Source organism: Peromyscus californicus, unplaced genomic scaffold (assembly GCF_007827085.1).
Source record: "Peromyscus californicus insignis strain IS unplaced genomic scaffold, ASM782708v3 Scaffold_1__1_contigs__length_55948999, whole genome shotgun sequence".
Lineage (NCBI taxonomy): Eukaryota > Metazoa > Chordata > Mammalia > Rodentia > Cricetidae > Peromyscus > Peromyscus californicus.
Window position 1 is genome coordinate 52,827,841 of NW_026294492.1, and position 17,070 is coordinate 52,844,910.

At 47.2% G+C, this 17,070-nt stretch overlaps 1 pseudogene; it reads left to right on the top strand.

Annotated features, from left to right (window-relative positions):
• The first annotated feature begins 1,002 nt into the window (after positions 1-1,002).
• On the top strand, positions 1,003-16,158 carry LOC128115155 (uncharacterized; annotated as a pseudogene).
• The last annotated feature ends 912 nt before the right edge of the window (positions 16,159-17,070 follow it).

Here is a 17,070-nt window from a genome sequence, read left to right on the forward strand (position 1 = left end):
TGTGCCACTTGTGCTCCTTTTATTCATGTACCATCATTAGGTGTTAATCCTCATGACCTACATCCCAATGATATCTGGCAAATGGATGTCACGCATATTTCAAGTTTTGGAACTTTATCATATGTACATGATAGGAGTTCCACAGTGTATTAAAACAGATAATGGGCCAGCTTATGCCAGCCAAAGTTTTCAGAAATTTTGTTCACAATGGAAAATAATTCATAAAACTGGCATTCCCTATAACCCTCAAGGACAAGCGATAATTGAACGAGTGCATAAACATTTAAAGACTTATTTGCAAAAAACAAAAGAAGGTTAGATGTACAGGGATGTACAGGGACCACAATTACTCCTTTCCTTTATTTATTTTAAATTTTTTGGTTGTGGATGTTCATGGGCATACTGCTGCTCAATGGCATTTTTCAGGCCCCTCTCCCTCTGAGGTTCTGGTCAGGTGGAAGAATCTTTCCACAGGCACATGGCAATCCCTGGCACCGCTATTGGTAGGGTGAGGGGAGCAGTTTGTGTATACCCTCTAGGTGCTGAGAAGCCAATCTGGATACCAGAACGGTGTATTTGGCCTGTGGAACAGACACAGAAATCTCAACATGAAGAACCTCATGATTCCGATGGTGCTGATGGTCCTTAGCCCTTGGGTCTACACAGAGCCTTCATGGAGCCTGGTTAAGAATCCTCCAGTTTTGTTGCCAGTAAGTATTGAAAGCTCTGTGTTTCCTCCTGTCTTTGCCTCTAATGGGACTATTGGAACTGCAGCTAGTAATGTTAAACATGATGTGCAAAGCATGAATGTCACCATGAATTTACGTAATTCTCTATGCTTTGCTCAAAACGTTATTGCAGGATTCAATAATGCCAAATCTTTTCTTTATTCTCTGGAATGTCTCAGGTGTGGGAAGGGAGGAGTTAAATTGCAGCCTAAGTAATTGCTGGAGTCCTAATGTCACACATGCTGTGGTGGTGAGAATTCCTGCCTTTGTCATGATGTCGCTGGAACAGAATACAGCAGAATTTCCCTTGCAACTCCATTGCAGCAGAAGGGACCTTGGCATAACTGCTGCTATAATTGCTGCCATTGCAACTTCGGCTGTTGCAGCCACTGCAGCTGGATTGGCTATTTCCCAGGGAGTGCGACAGGCTACTACTATCAATGCCCTGTTGGAAAGAGTTGCTGGTGCTTTGGACATCCAACAGACTTTAAATGGACAATTAGACAACATATGTTATGTGCCTATGGGTTTTCTGAAATATGTGTAACCCCTCATATTGTTGTGAATGCATCTGCTAAGGTTAAAGAATTGAATGATTACTTAAGAGGGTCATGGAATGCAACTTTTGTAAATTTTACTTTGCAATTAGTTCATGCCATTGTTCGTATTAATGAAACAGAGTCACTCCTATTGATGAAAATGTTTGGTGGAAGCTATGTCAAAAATTGCTGGATGGGTTACTAGGTGGTCAGGGTCTGTTTCCCTACTTATCCTGTGTATATTGGGTCTTGGGCTCGGATTCTTCATGGTGTACCAATAGCATCTCCAGTTTAGTCGAGGCCAATGGGCAACCAAGCAAGCTTTATTAGCTATGAAGCCCCCTGAATCTGCTCAGGTGTGGTTACATATGTTGGAAAGATAGTACCCAAAGGCGGGCAACTCCTGTGTCATGCTGAACACTTAAGACAGGGGATAGAAGGGCCTCCCCCAGGACAGGTAAGTCAGAGAGGGTGCTACAAGTGATCTAAGACAGGGGCTATCTATGTGCTTTAAAAAAGAAAAGGAGAGGACATGTTGGCAGCAGACGCTGAACAGGCCTTGTGCATAGCCTGTTTGCTTGCCCTAAGTTGCCCTAAGGTGCCCTTTTGTCCTTCCTCTTCTGTGGTAAGTAAGTCACAGGATGTTTACGATATAGCTATTGCTGGAACAATGGTTCAAGAATCAGCTCTCTGCTTGCGGTCTTCCTGTTTGGCTGAGCTGCTGGGATGCAGATGGGAACCTGAGGACTGTACCCTGACCCCATGGAGAGTAGGAAGTAGCAGGGTATATAAGGCTAATGGATAGTCAATAAAGGGGCTCTCTTTGAATGATGAACCACAGTGTGTCCTGAGTGCTGCTTAACCTCGACGTCCCTCGCCAGTTCTGGGTCCCAGGCTATGCGGGTGGCAGCACTATTTGATTTTAAAATATTTTTGTCATTGGAGAAGAAACCATTTATTCACTAGTAGTTGCTCTTCATTCCTCCAGACCCCACCCCCTATCAGCTACCAATCTAACTTTCTGCTTCAGGTTTCTTATTCTGGATGTTTAATAGAAATCAAACCAGCTAACAGGGAACTATCCCATTCTTCTGTCATTTTGCTTCTTTCACTGAGTTTAATGTCTGTAATGTTTATTCATGTTATAGGATGTAGCAGTACTCTACCCCTTTTCATGGCTAGATACTTGACCATTGTATTAACAGAGCATCCTGTGTTTACCTATTCATCAAGCAGTAGTTATTTGGGGTTTCTACCTTTTCTCTATTATAAATGTTGTGCATACTCTGGTGCTAGGGGCTGCATCATTTTATAGCTATACTTCCAGCAGTTATGTAGCAGGTTCCTGTACCTTGGTTCCTTCACTCTCTCTTATGAGCCCCAGTGTAGATGTAACCAACCTTCTTATTAAATAAGAAACCAGAACCATGCAAAGAAGAAAGCTAAGTGGTCAGAGCTAAGAGCTAAAACCTTACCCTTCCTCCTGCTGTGGTCCTACCTCTCTGAACCAGAGCTGCCCCTGTGTTAAAGTCTTTATATAGAGTTTCTGTTCTGCCTTCTCATTGGTTGTAAACCCAACTACATGACTGCCTCATCATGGCCTGTCTGTATAGGCCTCCAGGTATTCTATGATTGGTATTGAAATTAAAGGCATGTGTATCCAATACTGGCTGTATCCCTGAACACACAGAGACTTACCTAGCTCTACCTACCAAGTGCTGGGATTACAAGCATACACCACCACTGCCCTGCTTTCCTATGGCTTACTAATAGCTCTGACCCCCAGGCAACTTTATTTATTAACATACAAATAACATTTTAATACAAATAAAATATCACCATACCCCAGCACCTGTACATGCTAGACAAGTGCTCTACCCCTGACCTATATCTGCAGCATGCAACATGTACATTTCAATTTTTCTTTTTTCCCACTATTTTACAGTGATTGCAGGTTGAAGTGACAAATTAAATGAAAGCAAAATGCGAGCAAAATTAATTTCACTTGCTTAGTTTTATATTTAAGATAATTTATAAAGATATTCAAAATTCAGAATACGAAGCCAGAAGTGGTGATACATTTCCTATAATCCTAGCATTCAGTTGGTGGAGGCAGGAGCATCTGTTTAAGGCCATCTTCACTTAAATGAGACCAGCCAGGGACACACGAGATCCTGCCTTAAAAAACAAAATAATAACAACAACAAAAAGCAACAACAAACAAACAAAAACAAAAAAACCCACAAATTAATCCCCCCAGTGAGGATATAGTTGACTTTGTATCTCTACTAATTAGAGGTGGCATGCAGTTTTGTAATATAGAGAATGCTTAAGATGCAAGCTTAGAGAGATGTTGAGACCATGGTTGGAGGAATCACAGGGACAAATAGCCAAACTAGTGGAAATGCATGAACTGAGATCCAATGGTGGAGGAACCCCCATGGAACTGGACTAGGCCCTCTGGATAAGTGAGACAGTTGATTAGCTTGAGCTGTTTGGGAGGCCCCCAGGCAGTGGAGCCAGGACCTGTCCTTGGTGCATGGGTTGATTTTTTTGGAGCCTGGGGCCTATGCTGAGACACTTTGCTCAGCCTTGGGATAGGGAGGAGGGGACTGGACCTGCCTTGGTTGAGTCTGTCGGTCTGGGCTGACTCCCCAGGGGAGACCTTGCCTTGGAGGAGGTGGGAGTGGAGGGTGAATTGTGGGGGGAGACCTGAGAGGTGGGAGGAAGGAGGATGGGGGAATCCACGGCTGATATGTGAAATTAAGTTAATTATAAAATAAAAATACTATATAAAACAAGATTCAAGCTTACTCTGAGTCACAATGGAGCCCACCCTACTTGTTAACCACCCCCTCCCATTTATCTATCCAGAGGCTGATTTTTCCCTCTGCTTGGCTTTGAACTGAGGGTGAGAGTATAATGAGATGTCTGAAAGGCCCACCCTATGCAAAAAGCAAATCAGGCAAAGAATTTTTATGTGTGGCAAGCCTATTTTCTGAGGCCCTCACACTGTCTCCCCAACCTCTCACAACCTTTTCCAGGAAAAGATCAAACATCACCATTTATAGCTTCTTAGTGAGTATTTAGTTAGGCGATCTGTATTATTTTGGGCATTTTTTTCGGAGCTGAGGACCGAACCCAGGGCTTTGCGCTTGCTAGGCAGGCTCTCTACCACTGAGCTAAATGCCCAACCCCCTTTTTTATTTTATTTTATTATTTTTTATCTTGGTCATTTTTGTTCTCTATTTAATATCAACAACCACAATGAAAGATGGAGAGTGGAGCCCCAGGAGGAGGCCAAAGGTCATACAGGACTTCAAGTTTACAACCCAGACCCAACACCCTGGTTCCATCCCAGTTTTTCCCACAACCCATGTTTCTGTTTCTGGAAGAACTATCACTGTGGTTCTTTTCCAGCTTCTAATTGCTGAAGGTTGACAAAGGTGACCTGGGTATGATGGGCTTGCCGGGGTCCAGAGGACCAATGGGCACTAAGTTCAGTGTGTGGTCCAGAGGAACATTCCCAGGCCCTCTCACTAAGACTGGGGAGCAGCAGTTGTCTACAAAGATGGGGAGGGCAGGACTGGGGGACTCTCACCCTGGGCTGGGGAGTCAGCCCTTTGGGGGCCATCATGGATACAGGGACACAGGAATCTCATTCCTGTTGTTCTCTTTGGCTATCAGGGTTTTGCCTCTGGATTAGGCTTTTGAGGGCTGAGAAAAGCTGCATTGTCTTTAGGCCTAGTATAAACACAAGCCTCCTGGACATCTTCCTGTTTACTGCTACATGCCCCTTAAAACTCACAGTAGAGTCCAGAGACCTAAGCAGCGCATTCAGGAGTCCTTCCATTCTTACTGCACACCCGGCTGTCTTGGAAGCTGATTATAAACAGTCTGCTTTCTTTTAGGCCTTCCAGGGATCCAGAGGGGAAAAGGTCAGTCCTTATTTCTCCTGGCAGACCAGATCCTAGAGTTGGTGGTGGATAGCATCACAGATTTTGGTCTGGGCACATTACTGGAGTTGGAGGTGAGTAGAAGACAGGCCCAGCTCTTCTTCAACTGCAGCCACCATTCAAAGCTACTCCTCTGTCCTTCATCCTGTATGGGCTGAGAGAGAAGAGCAGGCCTCCTGAGGCATGGCAATTCTGGTAAAAAGACCTCCCAGTGAGGTTCCTGCTCCCTACAGGGAGTAGGGAAACAAATGAGAGCCAGGAAAAGAGTCATCCTCAGTCAGCATAGGGGTGCTGGAAGAGAGGACTTAGCCTAAGGCCAGGTTTCTATCACACAGCCTTCTCTTCTCCCAAAATAAAACAAACACCAACAGGCATCTGCGGACACATGCCCTGTGAGATGAGAGGATCTGAGACCCAGGACTTACTATGTTTCCCTTTATTACCTAACTTTAAGAGATCTTAGGGGCCTCAGGTGGTGGTGGTGCATACCGTTAATCCCAGCACTGGTGAGGCAGAGCCAGGCATATCTCTGTGAGTTCAAGGCCAGCCTGGTCTATACAGCAAAAGTCAGGACAGGCACCAAAACTACATGGAGAAACCCTGTCTTAAAAAACAAAACAAACAAACAAAACAACAACAACAACAACAGCAACAAATCAAAAGAAAAAAAGAGGACTTAGTGGGTCTAACCAGAAAGCATGGCTTTACTGGCCAAGCTACCTATTATCTGAGCCTGGAGCTTTGCAAAAATGAGGGAGTTGGCCTAGTAGTTTATCAGTTTGACATGTTTCTATCCCTAATCACCCCCCCCCACACACACACACACAGAATATTAGTGTATTGACCCTCTCTTTTGGTTTTCTCCTAGGGATCCAGAGGTGAAAGGGGTGACTTGGGTCCCAAAGGAGAAAAGGCAATGGCAAATCTGTACAAGTGATGTGCTGCAATAGAAGTGGGAGCCCCCCACCTGTGGACTGAGGGACAGCCATCATAAAAATGGCTGTCCAAATCTATCCACAGCCACTTCCAAGTGGCATTTCAAAACAATCACAGTATTTGTTGGTTTTTTTATAGGGTTTCCCTGGATTTCCTGGAATGCTGGGGCAGAAAGTAAGTGTCTAAAGTAGAGATGACAGACCTCAGGTCCTCCAAACAGCAAATGGAGCTTCCTTTTGGTCTTCCTTTCCTTCAGGCAGAAACATTGATTTTAACTGGAAATTAAAGTTTATGTGGAAAGTTCCAGTTTGAGATGGGGACCAAGTTGTCTTATCCACTGGGAGAGGGTAGCAGGGAGGTCGGAGGTCAACCTCCAGTTTAGTGGGAAAGGCTATTTCCACTCTCTCCATACAAACACCATGGAGAGAGGTCCCTCTTTGTTTCTCCTACCTCCTGGAGCTTAAGGCAAGAATCAAAAGCCAGAAGTTTTGTGAGGAGCAACTCCTGTCTCCTATCTGAGCCACAATGGTCAAGATCCCTCATATACGTCAGACCTTGGAGCAAATTAGGGGTTTGTTTGATTTAGTTTTACTGCTGCCTAAATACTCAATACAGTCTTCAAGGGTGGCAAACACTGGAGTGACACAGGATTATTTTAAATAGGTGACAACTATTTTATTTAACTAGTGAGATATTCAGTATCTCACTTAGGACTGGCTCAATTTTAAAAGGTTTTAGGTGTTAAAGAAAAACTATTAAGGTTGGAGAGATGGCTCAGTGGTTAAGAGCACTGGCTGCTCTTCCAGAGGACCTGAGTTCAATTCCCAGCACCCACATGGTGACTCACAACCATCTGTAATGAGATCTGGTGCCCTCTCTTGGCATGCAGGTATACATGCAGGAAGAACATTGCACACATAATAAATAAACTCTTAAAAAATCACTCAGTAAATAACCATGGAGTGATATATTGACAAAACAAAAATTGTGAAGGTGGCTATAGACTGACAGATTTGGGGACACTTTTACTTAGGTTTAGGATCTAGAGTAAGGCTGGGCGTTGGATGAGGGAAGATATCATAGCCTAAAGAAAGATGCATACATGACCAGGTAGAACAGCTCCCAACCTGACATGGAAACACTGGGTCCTTGCATTGTAAGGCATTAACCATGTGAAACAGCCCCTGACATGATAGTGCCGGGTCCTCAGTGCCGTAAGGTCCTGACCATGCCAAACAGTTCTTGAGCTAACATGAAAATACTGGGTCCTCCGGATGTAAAGCATTGACTGTGTAGGACAGCCCCTACGCTGTCTTGGTTGCTTTTCTATTGCTGTGATAAGATACCATGAGCAAGACAAGTTATGAAAGAAAGTGTTTCAGAAGCTTAAGTCCATGATAGGGGAAGAAAAACATGGCATCAAATAGCTGAGAACGTCCATCTGGATCCACAAATGGAAGAGTGAGAGAGATAGAGAGAGACAGAGACAGAGACAAAAACAGAGACAGAGACTCACTGTACATGGCACAAGTCTTTTGAAACCCAAAGCCCAACCCCAATGACACACCTCTGCCAACAAGGCCACATCTCCTAATCCTTCCCAAACAGCCCCACCTACTGGTAACCAAGCAATCAAATACATGAGCCTGTGGGGGTCGTTCTCATTCAAACTGTCACCTAGGCTAGCATGGTAATGCTGGATCTTTATGTTGTAAGGTATTGACATTGGAGAGTGTTATCTTTACCTAGGTCACAAACTGAAATTCTTCAAATATGCAAAAAAATGTTTTATTAGTATTTTTAATTCTTTTTAAATATTCACTTTAAAGTGCTACTTCCTGAAGTGTAACATTTTGATTGGGCAGTATCCAACCATCAGGGCATGATAAAGTACTTTCAGTCATTATGCAAGTCACTAGGACTTATCCTTAACTTAACCTGTCAGAAGCTGAATTCCTGCGATCCTAGATGGGATGCTACATTTTAAAAATAGAGTAATTATATAAACAAATTAAAGCAAACTTCAAAAGAGAAGTGAGTCCCTTAAGATATTTGATCTAGGTTTTCATTCCCTGCAACAGTGACCATCAAAGACTCATAAATCACTGTACAATTAAATATGACAGTTTCCCTGGCTTCTGCACTGTTTCCTAGACTTGGCAACAGGAGCTATCTTCCCCTTTCATGGCAGACTGTTTTAAAACAGAGCTGATAAGATAGCCATAATGAGGTCTTAGGGGAGAAATTAGATCAAGAAATTATGGGCTGCTTCTAGTTCATAAAGAGAATGGCCACACTTCCTTCTGACAATCTCTTTTTAAAAATTTATATTTTTTATATGGTGATGTTTTCTCCCAGCCAAGCAAGACATGCCCTGGGCCTCTTTAAATAGCCCAGTGGAATTGTGAAACATCTCCATGGCCCATTGACCCATCATACTCTCACCACTGAGCATCCTGAAGGACATCATGGTCAAAAGACTACATGGACTCAAGAAATATTCTTTCTAAAGGTTGATTTTTAATTGTATGTATGTGTGTCTATCTGTAGGTATGTGCACATAAGTGTCAGTGCCTATGGCAGTTGGAGGTCTTGGATACCCTTGGAGTTGAAAGTTTTGTGACCATTCACTGCCTTGATTGCAGGCAGTGTGCGCTACCTGATATAGTTGCTAGGAACTGAACTTGGGTACTCTGGAAAACCAATAAGCATTCTTCTTTTTTTCAAATTAAGAGATTTTCTATTCATACATACCAACCACAGATTCCCCTGTCCTCCCTCCTCCTGCCCTCCAGACTTCCTCCCCTAACACACCCCTCATTCCTACTTCCTCCCAGGCAAGGTCTCCCATGGGGAGTCAGAAGATCTTGTTTCCTCAAACTGGAAACCTCGAGTCCTCACCCCAATGGATCTCAGCTAAACTGCTGCTAAAAGCCTAAAAGCTTAAAGGGCTCTAGTTCCTGGATTTTATGCCTTATATACCTTACTGCTTCCTACCATCACTTCCTGGGATTAAAGGTGTGTGCTACTATGCCTGGGTAAATTTCCAGTGTGGCCTTGAAATCACAGAGATCTAAATAGATCTCTGCCTCCAGAATGCTAGGTTAAAGGTGTGTGTGCCACCATTTTCTGGCTTCTGTGTCGCTAGTGGCTGTTCTGTTCTCTGACTCCAGATAAGTTTATTAGGGTACACAATATAATGGGGGATACAACATCACCACAGTGCTCATCAATGAAGAAAGTTAGGACAGGACCTCCACTCAAACAGGGCAGGAGTTAATCCCTAGACCACAGAGTGGTGATTCACAACCTGTGAGTCATGAAACCTCTGGGGTGCTGTTGAGGTCCCCTTTCACAGGGTCACATGTCAGATATCATGCATATTGGATATTTGCATTACAATCCATATCAATATCAAAATTAAAGTTATGAGTAGTAACAGAACTAATTTTCTGGTTGGGGTCATGACAACTTGAGGAACTGTATTACTGGGTCCCAATATTAGAGAATTTGAGAACCATTTCCATGGAGGAATGCTGCTGACTGGTTTGGTACCCATGTCTTGCTCAATCTGCTTTCTTATAGAATCCAGTACCTCCATCAATGGGATGGTACCACCTTCAAGGAGCTGGAACCTCCCAAATAAACCACCAGTTAAGGAAACACCCTATAGACTTGCCTACAACATGATCTTATGGAGGTATTTCTTAATTGAAGTTCTCTCTTCTCAGATGACTTTAGCTTGTGTGACACAAAAATCCAGCATAGTTGCTGTTGCCTTGGTCCCTGCTGTGAAGGCTGAAGTTGAATCAGCACAGCAGGTGAAAGAGTGAAACATGAGATAGAGGAATGAGCACCAGTCCCAGGCCCCCAACTGTTAGCCTCAGCAGAAACATTCTTGTGATATTTCTTGTGACATCCTGTAGCCTCAGCAGAATAATTTTGTGACATTATCTGGGTCTAGCAGAACATCCTATGGCTATTCTAGGAAGAAAAGCAGCCCCCATGGAAAGTCCCCATAGCTGTAGTCCCCCTCCTCAGTGCTGATCTTTAAACTAGCCAATTATATATTGCCCTGAATGCTATGCTAATTTTGTGGTTTTTGCCTTTAAAAGATGCCTGCAATTACTGTTCAAGGCTCCTCTCACTGAATAGTGCAGAGGGCCTGTTTGTGCAAACGACCAAATAAAGCCTCTTGCTGATTGCATCAACTGGTCTGGAGTCTGGGTTTCTGAGGCGCCCACCTGAGAGGGTAGTGCCCTGAGTCTGGGGTCTATCATTTGGGGGCTCATTCCGGGATTTAGGGCGACCCTGGACCCCGAATTCCGTGACTAGTTGGAGGTAAGATTGAGCTCTTTATATCTCTCTATCTGTTGTCTGTCCGGCTGATCGGCACCTGTAATTTGCGCCTGCGCAGGACCTGAATCTTTCTTTGGATCAGTGGGGGAGGCAGACGTGCCCTGAGACCCCTAGTCCCGCTCTAGAGGCACTCTCCAGGGTTGTCCGGGGGAGAAGAGACCGAGTGTCTCTCATCCCCAGGGAGGCGGGCTGTAGGCGGCCTCTCCCATTGGAATTTGTATTTTCAGTTTGCCGATTGGCCACCTCGCGGTTTGTGTTGGGTCTGATTTGGTTTTGTGGTTTGTTTTCCTTGCCCTCTATCTTCACTTCTCCCCAACTATGGGACAATCAATAACCACCCCTTTGAGCTTGACTTTAGACCACTGGAGAGACGTCACAGCCCGAGCTCACGATGCCTCCATGGAAGTCAAGAAACGAAAATGGATAACTTTTCGAAAATGGCCGACATTTGATGTTGGTTGGCCTTGAGATGGTACTTTTAACGTTGATATAATCTTGCAGGTCAAGGCTTGGGTTTATCAGCCCAGGCCCCAAGGACACCTTGACCAAGTGCCATACCTTTCAGTCTGGGAGAGCCTGGCCAGGGACCCTCCACTCTGGGTGAAACCCTTCCTTTCGTCTTCCCCATCCTCTGCCTCAGGGTCCAGACCCCTCCCCCATCCTCTGTCCCCCTCATTCCGTACCCTCCTCTTCCTCAGGCCCTCTCGTTTCCTCCCCCTCCTCCTCAGCCCCTTCTGCATCCTCATTGTACCCTCTCAAGGAACTTCAGAAAGAGGGGCCCAAGAGCCCACCAGTTTTACCTGATGTACAGGAAGATCTACTGTTATCAGATCCCCCACCTCCCTACGCCCATCCCCAGCCCTGGGGAGATTGCCCCCCTCCTCAGAGGGAGGCTACCCCTTCTGCTCCTTTCCCAGATTCAACGGAAACAGAGGAGATGCCTAGAGAGCTCTGGCCACTGCTAAGCAGCCGCCTGTGCCTCTGCCGCAAATGGCCTGGGGGAGGGGGCGCCTAGAGAGCTCTGGCCACCGCTAAGCAGCTGCTTGCACCTGCTCCGCAACTGGCAGGGGAGACAGAGGGCATCTGAACCTCACAGGTTTTCCCTCTCCGTTCAGTGGCTGGCCAGATCCAATACTGGCCGCTCTCAGCCTCCAACCTCTACAACTGGAAAACTTATAACACTTCTTTTTCCCAAGACCCCCAAGCTCTGACTGGGCTGATCAAATCCATTCTGCTGACTCATCAGCCCATTTGGGAAGATTGCTAGCAGCTTTTGCAGACCCTTCTCACCACGGAGGAGAGGCAGCGTGTTTTCCTGGAAGCCCGCAAAAATGTGCCAGGAGATGATGGCAGACCCACTCAGCTGCTCAATGAGATTGATGAAGCTTTCCCCCTGACTTGTCCTGACTGGGACTTCAACACCGTGGCTGGTAGGGAGGGACTTCGTCTCTAACACCAGATTCTCCTGGCGGGTCTCAAAGGGGCAGGCTGGCGCCCCACCAATTTGGTTAAGGTACACGTTATAACTCAAGGATCAGAGGAGACCCCCGAGGGTTTCTTGAAAGGTTGATGGAAGGATACTGTATGTATATGCCCTTCGACCCTCAAGTTCCAGACTGGCAGGCTGAGGTGATAATGTCCTTCATTGGACAATCGGCTCCGGACATCCGCACTAAGCTACAGCGACTGGAGGGGCTACAGGGGTATACATTACAAAACCTAGTTAAGGAGGCTGAAAAGAGTTTTAATAAAAGAGAAACACCAGAGGAGAGAGAGGAGAGGATTCGCAGAGAACAGGAACATAGAGAGGAACAGAGAGACAAACAGAGAAACAAGGAGCTGACTAAAATCTTGGCCACCATAGTAACAGGGACAGAGCAGAGCAGGCATAGACAGAATAGAAACCTGGGGAACAAAAGGAGGCTATGGTGGATCACAATCAATGTGCTTACTGTAAAGTAAAAGGACATTGGATGAGAGATTGCCCAAATAGAGGTCAACAAGGGAAACCACACAAGCCTGTTCGGGTGCTGTCTTTGGAAAAATAAGACTAGGTGAGTCAGGGCCAGGAGCCACCCCCCCCAGCCCTGGGTAACCCTTGAAGTGGGGGGCCAACCAGTGACCTTCCTGGTTGATACCAGAGCACAACACTCGGTCCTCACCCAGGCCAAAGGACCCCTCAGTTCCAAAACATCATGGGTTCAAGGTGCCACTGGGGGAAAGTTATACAGATGGACACGGAAAGTCCACCTGTCCACGGGTCAGGTCACCCACTCGTTCTTGCTGGTGCCAGATTGTCCATACCCACTGTTATGGAGAGAACTCCTCTCAAAAGTGGGGGCCCAGATCCACTTACAGGAAAAAGGGACTTAAGTTGCTAGCCCTGGGGGTCAGCCCCTCCAAGTGTTGACCCTATGTTTGGAAAATGAACACCAGTTGCATGAAAGGCCCCCAGCACCAACTTCCCCAATGGACCCTAAATGGCTCACTAAGTTCCCCTCGGCCTGGGCAGAGACTGCAGGTATGGGACTCACTACCCAACAGCTGCCCCTAGTAATAAACTTGAAACCCTCAGCTGCTCCAGTATCTATCCGCCGGTACCCCATGGCTAGGGAGGCAAAATATAGAATCCAGCCCCATATACAAGGCTGTTACAGTTAAGCATTCTGAAACCCTGTCAATCACCATGGAATACCCCCTTACTGCCAGTTAAAAAGCCCGGCACGAATGACTACAGGCCAGTTCATGACAAGGTTGGTGAACCGGAGGACTGAGGACATTCATCCTACCATACCTAATCCATACAATCTGCTCAGCACCTTGCCACCAGGTCACATCTGGTATATGGTGCTTGACTTAAAGGATGCATTCTTCTGTCTGAAGCTTAGCCCTCAGAGTCAGTCCCTCTTTGCCTTTGAATGAAAAGACCCAGAAACTGGGTTCTCAGGGCAGCTGAAATGGACAAAGCTGCCCCAGGGGTTTAAAAATTCCCCTGCTCTGTTTGATGAGGCCTTACATCAGGACCTGGTTGATTTCTAAGTTAACCATCCAAGTTTGACCCTCCTTCAGTACGTGGATGACCTGATCCTGGCAGCTGAGACCAAACAGGAATGCCTCAAAGGTACTGGGGCCCTATTAGAAAGACTGGGGGAGTTGGGGTACAGAGCCTTGGCCAAGAAAGCCCAGATCTGTTAGCAACAGGTGACCTACCTGGGATATCTCCTAATGAGGGGTCAGAGATGGTTGACGGAGGGGCGCAAACAGGCTGTGGCCCTGATACCTCCACCCACAAGTGCCCGGAAGTTGAGAGAGTTCCTGGGAAGTGCTGGCTTCTGCTGCCTCTGGATACCGGGGTTCACTGAGATGGCAGCTCCACTGTACCCCCTCACAAAAGCCAACATCCCTTTCACTTGGGGGGAAAGAGAACAGTGGGCTTTTGACAACATGAAAAGGGCCCTGCTGTCAGCCCTGGCACTGAGCCTCCCAGACATGGCCAAGCCTTTCACCCTGTATGTAGAAGAACATAATGGGGTAGCAAAAGGAGTTCTGACTCAAAAACTGGGCCCATAGAAGAGACCAGTAGCCTACTTTTTCAAGAAACTGGACAATGTGGCCATTGGCTGGCCCCCATGCCTCCGCATGGTAGCAGGAGTAGCCTCCCCAGTGAAAGACTCAGACAAACTCACCCTAGGATAACCCCTCATGGTGGTGGCCCCCCATGCCATAGAGACAGTGATCCAGCAACCCCATGACCAGTGGCTCTCAAATGCCTAGGTCACCCATTATCAGGTCATGTTACTAAACCCCGAACGGATTTGGTTCGGGACAGCCACCTCCCTCAATCCAGCCACCTTGCTCTCAGAGACGGGACCGGAGTTCCAGGTACAGCACAACTGTCATCAAGTCCTGGCTGAAGCCCATGGCACCCGAAAAGATCTGACAGACCAGCCTGTGCCCGATGCTGACCACACCTGGTACACAGATGGGAGCAGCTTCTTACACCAAGGTGAGCGAAGAGTGGGAGCGGCTGTGGTTGATGGAACCTCCGATGTCTGGGCGTCGGCTCTGGCACTTGGAACCTCGGCTCAAAAGGCTGAGCTTGTGGCCCTCACCCAAGCATTGAAGGCAGCATGGGGTAAGAAAGTCAACATTTACACCGATAGCCTTTACACTTTTGCCACTGCACATATCCATGAGGAGATATATTGGAGGAGGGGCCTGCTGACCTCCGCCGGCAGAGACATTAAAAATAAACAGGAGATTCTTGATCTCCTACAAGCCCTCCACCTGCCAAAGAAACTGAGCATTATTCACTGCCTGGGTCACCAAAAAGGAGAAAGCCCAGTGGCTCGGGAAAATAGGATGGCAGATGAAACAGTGAGGGCTGCAGCCTTAGAGAAGGAGGTGCTCCTACTGCAGGCACCAGAGACACAGTCTACACCTCCAGGATTTGAATACTCAGATGAGGACCTAAATATGGTTCAGCAGTTGGGAGCAAGATATGATGAGCAGGCCAGGGTCTGGAGGTTCCAGGACAAGGTGGTCCTGCTGCGGAAGATGGCCAGAGAACTAGTGGCTGACCTTCACAGGTGGACTCACCTAGGACACAAGAAACTCAAGACCCTACTAGAAAGGGAGGAACAGTTCTTTTTCATACCTAGACTAGACTCCCTGGTCAGACAAATCACAGGATCCTGTGTCCCCTGCGCCAAGGTGAACACAGGCCACCTCAAGCTACCAGAAGGAGCCAGAATGTGAGGGGCATGAGCAGGAACAAACTGGGAGATTGACTTCACTGAAATCCGCCCAGGCAGGTATGGGGCCAAGTATCTCCTAGTTTTCATAGACACCTTCTCTGGATGGACAGAAGCATTCCCCGAAAAGCAGGAGACCACCCAAGTGGTGGTCAAGAAGATCCTGGAAGACATCTTTGCCCGTTTCGGCCTACCCAAGGTACTAGGGTCAGACAATGGCCCTGCCTTCGTCTCCCAGATAAGTCAGTTGGTGGCCAAGGTACTGGGGATAGATTGGAAACTACATTGCACCTATAGGCCCCAGAGTTCAGGACAGGTAGAACATTTGAATAGAACCATTAAAGAGACCTTGACTAAATTAGCATTGGAGACTGACACTAGAGACTGGTTCGAGCTCCTGCTGATGGCCCTGTTCTGGGTCCGGAACACCCCTACCCCTTTTGGACTGACTCCAAATGAAATTCTCTATGGGGGGCCTCCCCCGATAACAGACCTGCTGGGGCTTGACATTGATTCTTTTGCTACATCTCCCAGCCTACAGGCCTGCCTGAGGGCCCTACAGCTGATCCAGAACCAAGTCTGGAAACCCCTAGCGGTGGTGTACCAGTCCAAGAGTCCGGTGGTGCCTCATCCTTTCCAGATTGGAGACTTGGTCTATGTCCGCAGACATCACTCCAGGACCATCAAACCTTGCTGGAAGGGGCCATATACTGTGCTGCTAACCACTCTGACCACCATTAAGGTAGACAGAATCGCTGCCTGGATCCATGCCTCACACATCAAGTCAGTGCCATTGGAGGACGGCGAGAATCCAGACAAGCCAGCCAGATGGAAGCTCCAACGTACCCAAAACCCACTCAAGATAAGACTCCTAAAGACTGGATGATGGCCCTGACTATGTTCCTACCCCTTATGCTTCCCTCAGCTGTAGGAAATCCTCACAATCCTCACGCCCCCCAGAAATTGACTTGGCAGGTGTCATCAGCAAATGGTGATGTCATCTGGTCCATGACCCATACAGCCCCACTGTGGACCTGGTGGCCCTCCTTGCACCCTGATCTATGTCCCTTGGCCGCAGGACTGGACTCCTGGGATGTCCCTGAGATGGACCCTACATCCCAACCTAAATCAGAGTCCAAGGGCCAGTGCCCAGGTGCAGGGATGGGGGGGGCAAGGATTTGGGTGCAGTCATCCCCAGTACCAGTCAAGGCTCCGCACCAAGGGTGTGTACTCCTGCCTCCAAAACAGAAGGTCCAGGTTGGAGATCCTCCAGTGCAGAGGGGGAGATAGTTTTTTCTGCAAAGAATGGGGTTGTGAAACGACAGGGGATACCTATTGGAAGCCCAGATCTTCTTAGGATCTAATAACACTCACTAAGGGGCACCGGGGCACAGGACTCACAAAAGACCACTGCCAAATGCACTATGGATGCAACACAGGTACCTGGACCGAGGAGGGGCCTTGTACTAACTTTACCTATAATCCACTTAACATCAGCTTCACTGATAAGGGCAAGGAAAATCGAACTTGGGTTAAAGGCAACCAATGGAGAATCCAGGTCTATGTGACAGGGTATGATGATGGGCTCCTACTAACCATCAGACCAAAAATAGAGGCCCCTGACCCTCTGTCACTGGGGCTTAACCCAGTCCTGACCAATCAAGGCCCAGCCTCCCGGCCAGCCCTGCCCCCACCTTCCCTGTAGCTAGAGTTTTCCTGCCTGGCCCACAGTCAGGACAAATCTCTCTCACCTGCCAGTCCCACAGCTGCTCAGACCTGACCAAGTAAACACAGAGAC